This window comes from Phalacrocorax carbo, chromosome 16, assembly GCF_963921805.1.
Source record: "Phalacrocorax carbo chromosome 16, bPhaCar2.1, whole genome shotgun sequence".
Classification (NCBI taxonomy): Eukaryota; Metazoa; Chordata; class Aves; order Suliformes; family Phalacrocoracidae; genus Phalacrocorax; species Phalacrocorax carbo.
Window position 1 is genome coordinate 11,412,143 of NC_087528.1, and position 7,887 is coordinate 11,420,029.

Below are 7,887 nucleotides of genomic sequence, written 5' to 3' on the forward strand. Positions count from 1 at the left end.
GTGGGAGAATTCAAATCAACCTCCCAGGTTGGCTGCAGATTAAACTCCTCCATTTTTAATTAGCTGCTGCACAGAGGACCTCACCTCAGGAAAAAGTAACACTAAACCCATGGAAATATCCATAATAATTGTCCTACAGATTCAGTCACTGTCGGTGGGGTAAAACATTAACATCCTTTTATCGTGCTTAAGCATTTGCTTCGTTTGGGTTTTTTTTTCTGCAGTCCAACAACTTTAAAGCCTAATGAGTTAAGAATTGCCCAGGATGATAATGGGGCTGCTAAGACTCTTTAATGATTGGCATGGCTCGTGAAGGGGAGAAACAAAACCGAAGGAGGCTCCCTGGGGAAGGGTGTAAGGCCACAAAGGGTTGAGTGGGCAACTTGGAGAAAGGGACTGTTGCTTTCGCACAGTTAGGTGTTTGAAGGAAGACAAACCCTAGCCACAGCTGACTAATTTTGGCTAATTGGAACCTGCATGGGTCAAGGCTTGGAGGCCTTGCTGCTGTTAGGTCAGGGCAACATCCATCACTGGCCTCTCCTCTGAACGGCAGCCCATCAACAGCCCACGAAAAACGGATACAAGACAGAAATTGGCAGAAAATTATTCCTTGTGGAAGATCATGTTGCACCCATTTGTCTTGGTGCTGCTTTCCCGTAGCTGGGGGTGGACGATCAAGAAAGTGCACGAGTAGAGCAATCTCATGGGATGTCCTAGCTTTTCCCCCTGCTTCAGGGCCAATTTATCACTGTGGAGCCTTATCTCTTTCCCGTCTCTCCTGACTGGTTAGCTACCGTTCCACCACTGCCCATCTCCCAGCTGAAATCCTAGTTAAACACTTTCAGCTGATGCTGGCGGGTACGTGGGCTCGATCCTCAGCAGGGGTGGCTTCAGTGTGGGGCTTCACCATGGGAGCAGGGAGAGCAGCTGAGTGATTCAAATTGCCTGTTTGGATTTTTGCTTCCGAACTGTGAGTAAAAGAGTCTTTCTTGTGTAGGAACACTTGCAGAAATGCAGAATCCTCCTATAAAAGGATGGAGGCCTTTATGGTGGGTGCATGGATGTGTGGGGTCAGCCATGGTGAGAGCTGTGGGCTGATACCCTGCCTGCTCACTCCTACCATCGCCTGCAACGCGGAGGGCTGGGCTGGTTTTAGGCAACAGCTTGTTACTCAAATACATTAATCCTAAAATACATCAGGGAAAAGTATGATTTTGATAACATCTCTGCCCATTCACTTTTCACTCAAAAAACCTGATCGTGCTGCACACTTTGATGCAAGTATTGCTTCTGGTAAACACAGTGTGTTGGCTTGGACACAATAGCTCCTTAATGCCTGCTATGCATTTTTTAAAATACTAATACTACTATTTTGACTGAAGTGCAGGACAGGGGAGGAAGGATAACTCAAGTGTTCCCAATATAAATCTCAGGGTAACCTGAGAATTATGGTTAATGAAGAGTTTCAGTCTGTTTTTTTTTAGTACTACTGAAGTAATAGTTTAAGGTTTTTTTTTGTTGTTGGATTTTGTAGGGGTTTTTGTTTGCTTTGTTTTTTAAAAAGAAATGCCAGATGGACCTGTGAATCTCTCCAGCAAAGTTTACCCTAAACTAACTTTTCTGCTCCATTTACTGTACAACTCTGGAAAAGGGGGAGGCCATCTGATGCTCTTGGGTCCCAAAAACGAGGGACATCTAGATCTAGTAATTTCCACCAGCAACTTGCTGATATTCAGTACAATGTGGGATTGGACAGTGATAATAAATCAGAGGTTTTCTTAAAAATAAACGTGAATATGAAGTAAACATAGAAGAATTTGGATGAAGGATGTAAAACCTCTCTGAGATTATTGGTGCCTTCTGTTTCCCTTTTCTACACTTGGTTTCTGCTATGATGTTGTTGCCCTTTGACATTCGCTAAAACCAGCAGGTGGAGGAAATGACACTATGGCATTTATTAACCTGCCATGTTAAAAAGAGGAGGTTTCCCTGAGAGCGGGATATAGCTACTCTGTGAGAAATAGCCCTTTAGAACTTACCTGGGTATAAAATACTATAAAACAGGCTTCTTACAAAAACAATACCAGACTGCAATGCAGTTGTAATTACAACCTATTACAGCAGTTAATTCTTGGGTGCTCTGCAAGGCTACGTCTGCTTTATTCATAGTTTCAGCTCCAGTTATTTAACTTCCTTACAGCTAAAAGCTGGCGTGCAGGGTGAGGGTCGTGGCTCCCAGCACCGACCCTTATGCAAGTAATCTGATGGCGTTGAAATGGGATGGTCAATGCACACTTGTAAAGAGATACTGCTTTCCTTTGAGCTCTCCTTTACTCAGTGCTCTCCATTAGATGTTATTCTTGTAATACATTTCAGCCAAGATCAAAGCGACAAAAGTGAAGGGAGGAACAGTTCTGGCTTGGGTTATGTATTTTAAAAATAAAACAAAATTCTTACATATCTTTTGGGATGGAGTCAATGGTCTCATTAAAAACAAAGGGGATTTGTGCTGCCTTTGCTGTAGCGACTCTTTGGATGTCCAAGACAAAAGAGCATCAAGGTGGACCTGTTTCTCCAGTTCCCTTCTCCAAGGAGGCCAGAGATAAATATGTTCCCATGGGATGAGCTACAGAAGAGGGCCCGGGTTGGGAAATACATTTATGTCTCTTTCTACTCATCCTCCAGACAGCAAGGTCCCATCCCGGGGAACTTCTGGTGCCAAACTACACTTAGGGCTGAGCACCTTCTGGGCAGCTTTTGGGCCATAGGACTAATGTCTGCCATGTGTGTTCTTTCATTCGCCTCCAAGTGTGAGGCTTTGAAACGATTGTTATCTTCAATCATACGAAGAGAAGCCAAAGAAATGCACCTTATGCTTAGAGGTACAAGGGCTCCAGGAAATTCTGCTCAGGCAGTGCAGACCTAGAAACCCCTTAATGCAAGGGTAGGAGGATCCTGGACAATGTCAGAGAGGTATTACCTGCAAGAGTGATGCATGTGCTCCTCTTGTCTCACCTACCCAGCATGGTGAAGACCTGCTGGAGGAGGAAATGGGAGGGAGTAGCAGTTTGCTTCATGGTGTTTCTGTTAAAAGACTTGTTCTTCCTATAGAAATTTTTCCTCTGCGCAGCTCCCTGGTAACTCGCCGTCAGGGATGGCACTGCTCACATGCTGCTGTCCAAACTAATGAGAATTTGAAATCCCAGTGGGTGTCTTGAAGAACATCTGCAGTTCCTGTGGGCTTTACAAATGAATATTTGTGCAGACTCATGAGTTAATCTGGTCAATAGAAGTGCGAGAATAGCCTTTTTCACAAAGGGTGGAGGTCAGTAAAACAGCACATAGCAGGAGTGAAGGGCTCGGTTCTCCAGAAATACAGGCTGGGTTCCTCCTCCCCTCTCCCAGGCCAAGACGTCAGTTTTGGCTTGCAGTTTGGTCTATTTATTCCCTTTCTCCTCTTAAGCTGATTTTTTTTTCTTTTCTTTAAGTCTACTTTTGCACTTGACATTTAACAAAACTTTGGATTTTTTTTTTTCTGTGAAACCTACCCTTTTGCTCATTGCATATACGTAAGTGGAACACAAAGTATTTCATACTTGAGTGTGTAGTCACTCGCAGAATACTTATATAATATATTACCCACTGCTGATGACATTGATGTATGTGAGCCTTAGGAACGGGGAGTGATCACTTAAAATGAAATTTGAACCAAGTTTCAATCTCCCTTGAGGTTCAAAAAAATGTCAGTCAGCTTTAAGCTGCCTGTTGTTCATGTCACTGTGCCTTTCCTTTCTTTGAGGGGAGAAGAACTGGGTGCTCCGGTGTCCATGGTGGGCACGTCCACCTCGTGCAATGCAGCATAGGGCTGGGATGGAAGAGCCGGACCAAGCTGTCGCTGACTGCCTCTGAGTCAGCAGGTTCAAAGGGAAATTTTAAAAAGTCATATATAGCAGCTTAATAAATGGACACTGAAATGACTGGGCAGGGATGTGATTCTCGTATCCCACATTCAGCAGCTGTGGATGCTTGATGGGTACAAAGGGAAGGAGCTGCAGAAAGTGGCCAAGCTCATGCGCTCTCCCTAAATAACATCTCCTACTGCCGGTGCCAGAGAGAGATGACCGTCCAGGGCAAGACATATTGAGCCAGTAGAGCATTTTTATGTGTTATAAAGCAGTTTTAGGAGTTGTGGAGAAGCGAAACAGGTCTGCGTTTAGGACCTGTGCTAGGGGCAAAGACTTTGCTGGCAAATCTAGTTTAGCTCAGTCCAAGCTCCTTTGCTGTAGAGCCGCATGGAGACGGCAGGTAGATCTCTTTTCCATATGGAGAGCTGCAGGGAAAGGGCAGGTGTCATGCTGGTGTCAACTGTTTTATCCATTTGGAAACATTCAGGTTCTATATTGAATCAGAACTTTAATTGGCTGATCTTTAATCATGCTGCACACTTGGAAAAATTCACCATTTTATTAGATTGGCTTTTGTAATTTCTCAGCCCCGGTTGAGGCAGGGGGACGTGTAGCATTGCGTTAGTCTTTCAAATTCGCCAGCTCTCCTTACACAGCCAGAAAATCTGTGGTGTGTATCTGCTGATTTAGGAGTTGAAGTAGCTAGAAGAGGAAAAGAGCAAAACAGAGCAGAGCCTTAAGGTTCACCATTTATCTGAAGAGATGCGCATTTATCTGCTTGCTAGAAGCAGCAGTATTTTAAAAGGCTCTAAGCATGAAATGATTAGTCAAAGAGAAAGAAAAGGGTGTGCCAGAGAGTTTGGCAAGGCACAGTTGAGAAACTACGCTTTCTGTCCCATTGAAATGCAAATACTCCAAAACACAATCCCTTCAAAAGCCCGGCGTTATTTGTTTCTGGGGATCCTTGTTATATGCTTATTACCTTTTATTTCTATGATCACTAGCTAGGTAGGGAGTGTTTCTGCCTAAGCATGGCAGTAAGAGAATTAAATTAATGTCACACAACCAAAGACACCATGGCTCAATTTACAAATTATTTGCCTCCTTATCATTAGGGATTTTTGTTATGTCTCTTTTCGCAGACCCAGCCTTCTGACACCAAAGTGGCAAAATCCATTTCAGATGTGACAGCTGTAAAGAGCCTGGAGACAAAATGATTTCATTTTGTAGAGACATTACAAAAAAGAAAAAAAAAAAAGCCGTCTCAAACTGTAGTTGCCACGTGCTTACATTCCCTGTCCTCGAGCACCCTTTCTGCAGTGATCTGCCGAGCTAGGAAAGGTTTGCTCCAGGTGCTGGTTCCACAGGCTGGGCTTTTGCAGGATCCACAGCGGCTTTCAGGGAAGCCCAGCTGTTAGCACATCTGCAGGTCCTTAAAAAGCTTGGTTTCGGAGGTGGAAAAGCAGGGGAGGCAGTCAACATCAGGGCTAATGGGCCAGAAAGGCTTTTAGAATAAATATCAGCCCCTTGTACAGTGGTTGTGTTCATTGCAGCAGGAATAAATTAGCTCAGAGTAAAATCCTGGGTACCCCAACAACTCGGGGCCAAATGCATTTTGGGCCATGTAGTGCCAGAGAGAAGGAAATGGGAGCCATTGTATCCCCGCTGTTCGTGTAGTAGCCGTGGGCACCGTGGAGGAAGAAAGGGGATTTGAGGGGACCTTGGCTAAGTCCCCTTGTACACCCCAGGCCTGACCCACAGCCCCGTCAGCGAGGGGGAATGGGGAGCCAGTTCCTGGGGGGTTTGGATGGAAACTGGATGTTTGCACAGCCTTGCATGCATTGCACCGCTGTCCGTGCCCCCCCATCTCACTGGGCTTTGTTTTTAGTGGGACTTGCTGAAGCTGGATCAGATCGATCTGAAATTTTTGGGGCATGGAAAGAGGGAAATGAAGGCTATTGGGCTGATTTGGGTTTTTTGCTTTTCCATTTGACCATCTGGATCTGAGTCAGTCAGAAAATACTCTGTTGGCTTTAAGTTTTTAATTCTCTCAAATTCTGTCTAGAAACAAAGCTTGTTCTCACTTCAAAAATAAGGACATTGTTTCAAAGTAAAACTGAGGTGTTTTGCTTTGAAAACACCAACATTTTTCTGTTTTATGGAAATTTTGTTTTGCAACTAAACTATATTTCAAATTTAAACAATTTGTGTTTGTGGAAAAGTGTGCTTTTTGATGGATAATGCGTTCATTTGAAATGCTTGCCCAGCTCCAGATGGCAAATAACACCTCTGGGAGGTAGCTGTGGTGATATACCTTGGAATCACCCACCGAGCTGGCTGGGGGGAGCTGGGGGACGTTCAGGGCAAGAGCTTGGGCTCACCCAAGCCCTGTTACCCAGCACTGAGAGTTAACATATGGACAGAAGTCCGGAGGAGCCAGATGCGGGGACATGTAATTTACTGCCTTGCCTGGGGAGATTGGCCTAACAGGGACTGTGGTCGTACAGCAGGGGCCAAATTAAAATCTTTTGTGATGAGAAGTCTGAATTTGATGTGAGGCAGCAGCAGATCCCCTTTTTTGCCTCTGGCTCTGAGCTGCCTTTTTTTCCTCCCCTGGTTGAAGCTTGTAGCCTGTCTACATGTGGGTAGGCTTTGGTCCCAAGCAGGCTTTTATTTCTTTGGGTAAAAGGCCAAAATTAATACAATTTTGTAATAATTTACGGTAACCTGGGGAGGTCTATCATGCCAAAGGCAACAGCATTCACCCACTAACCACCTCGAGTGAGAGCGAGACCCTGGCCCCACCAATGGGAATGGCAGCAATCCCGTAACTTTTATGGAGTTGGGCTTTCACCCTGCTGCTCCTTGAATGGAGTTTGGGCCTCTGCATAGGAGGTAATTCTGGGATTAGCACAAAAACTCTTTGGTCCTCCTCCCTGTACTTATCAGGAAACTTTGATTTGGAAGTCCATTAATGACGGTCCTTAGCACAAAGGCACAACCTTTGCGTATGCGTGCTGGTTGGAATGGAGTTAGCTCCTTTTTTCTTTCTTTCTTTTTTCTTTCTTTCTTCCCTGTTAGAAAAAACGCAACTGTATAAAGTCTGCATGGTTAGAAATCTTCCCATGAGCAAAGCCCTGAAGTGGTCTGTATGGTTTTGATCAGGAATAAATTGCATATAAAAAGGCTGGTAATCCAGAGATCTGGGTGATAATCCTAATTCTTTTGTAGGATTTCTGTGTGATATTAGATAAATCACTTAATGACTGTCTGCTTCTCTTTCCATGGCTGAGAAACTGTGATGAATAATACTCAACCCATCCACACAAGGGTTGTGAGGCTTAATTGTATAATATTTGCAAAGCTTTTTGAAATCCTTCGATGTGAAACGGCACGTAAGCGCTCAAACAGCTTTGTCTGTGTAAAGAGCTGCACATCTCTGGGCGATGGATGCTGGCTAGGCCAGACGTTCATACTGTGCTGTGTGGCTGCAGAGAGGAGGAGGACGGGGCTTAGCAGGCAGGGTGGGTTTGGGCAATTGCAGTCTGAGGACTTGTTTCGATGGACTTGTGTTTAGCTTTGTCTGGAGGGCTCTTCTTCCTCTGATGCTGTGTAAGGTCAGCATTTGTGCTGCCTTCCTCTGAAGGGTAATGCTCAGAGGGGAGGTGACATTAGCAAAACCTGCGTCTGGTCCTGCTGTGCCGGCAGGGAGCTCGTGTCCATAGTCTCACTTTCACAGCGATGCTGAGTCCTTGCAAGCAGAGCTGGGAATGCAATGACAGCAAAACATGCTCTTTTAACCTACTCGGCACCAGTGTGTAAAATAATACCCCAGATAGGTACCCTGAATGCTTTTATAATTTATTCATTCAACAATTTCTTTTGATGTAGTTAATGTTGTATTTCCCCGGCCATGGCTGGCACATGAAGCGTGAGAAATCCTTATGGACAGATTGCTTTGCCTTTCCAAAAACAAACTCGT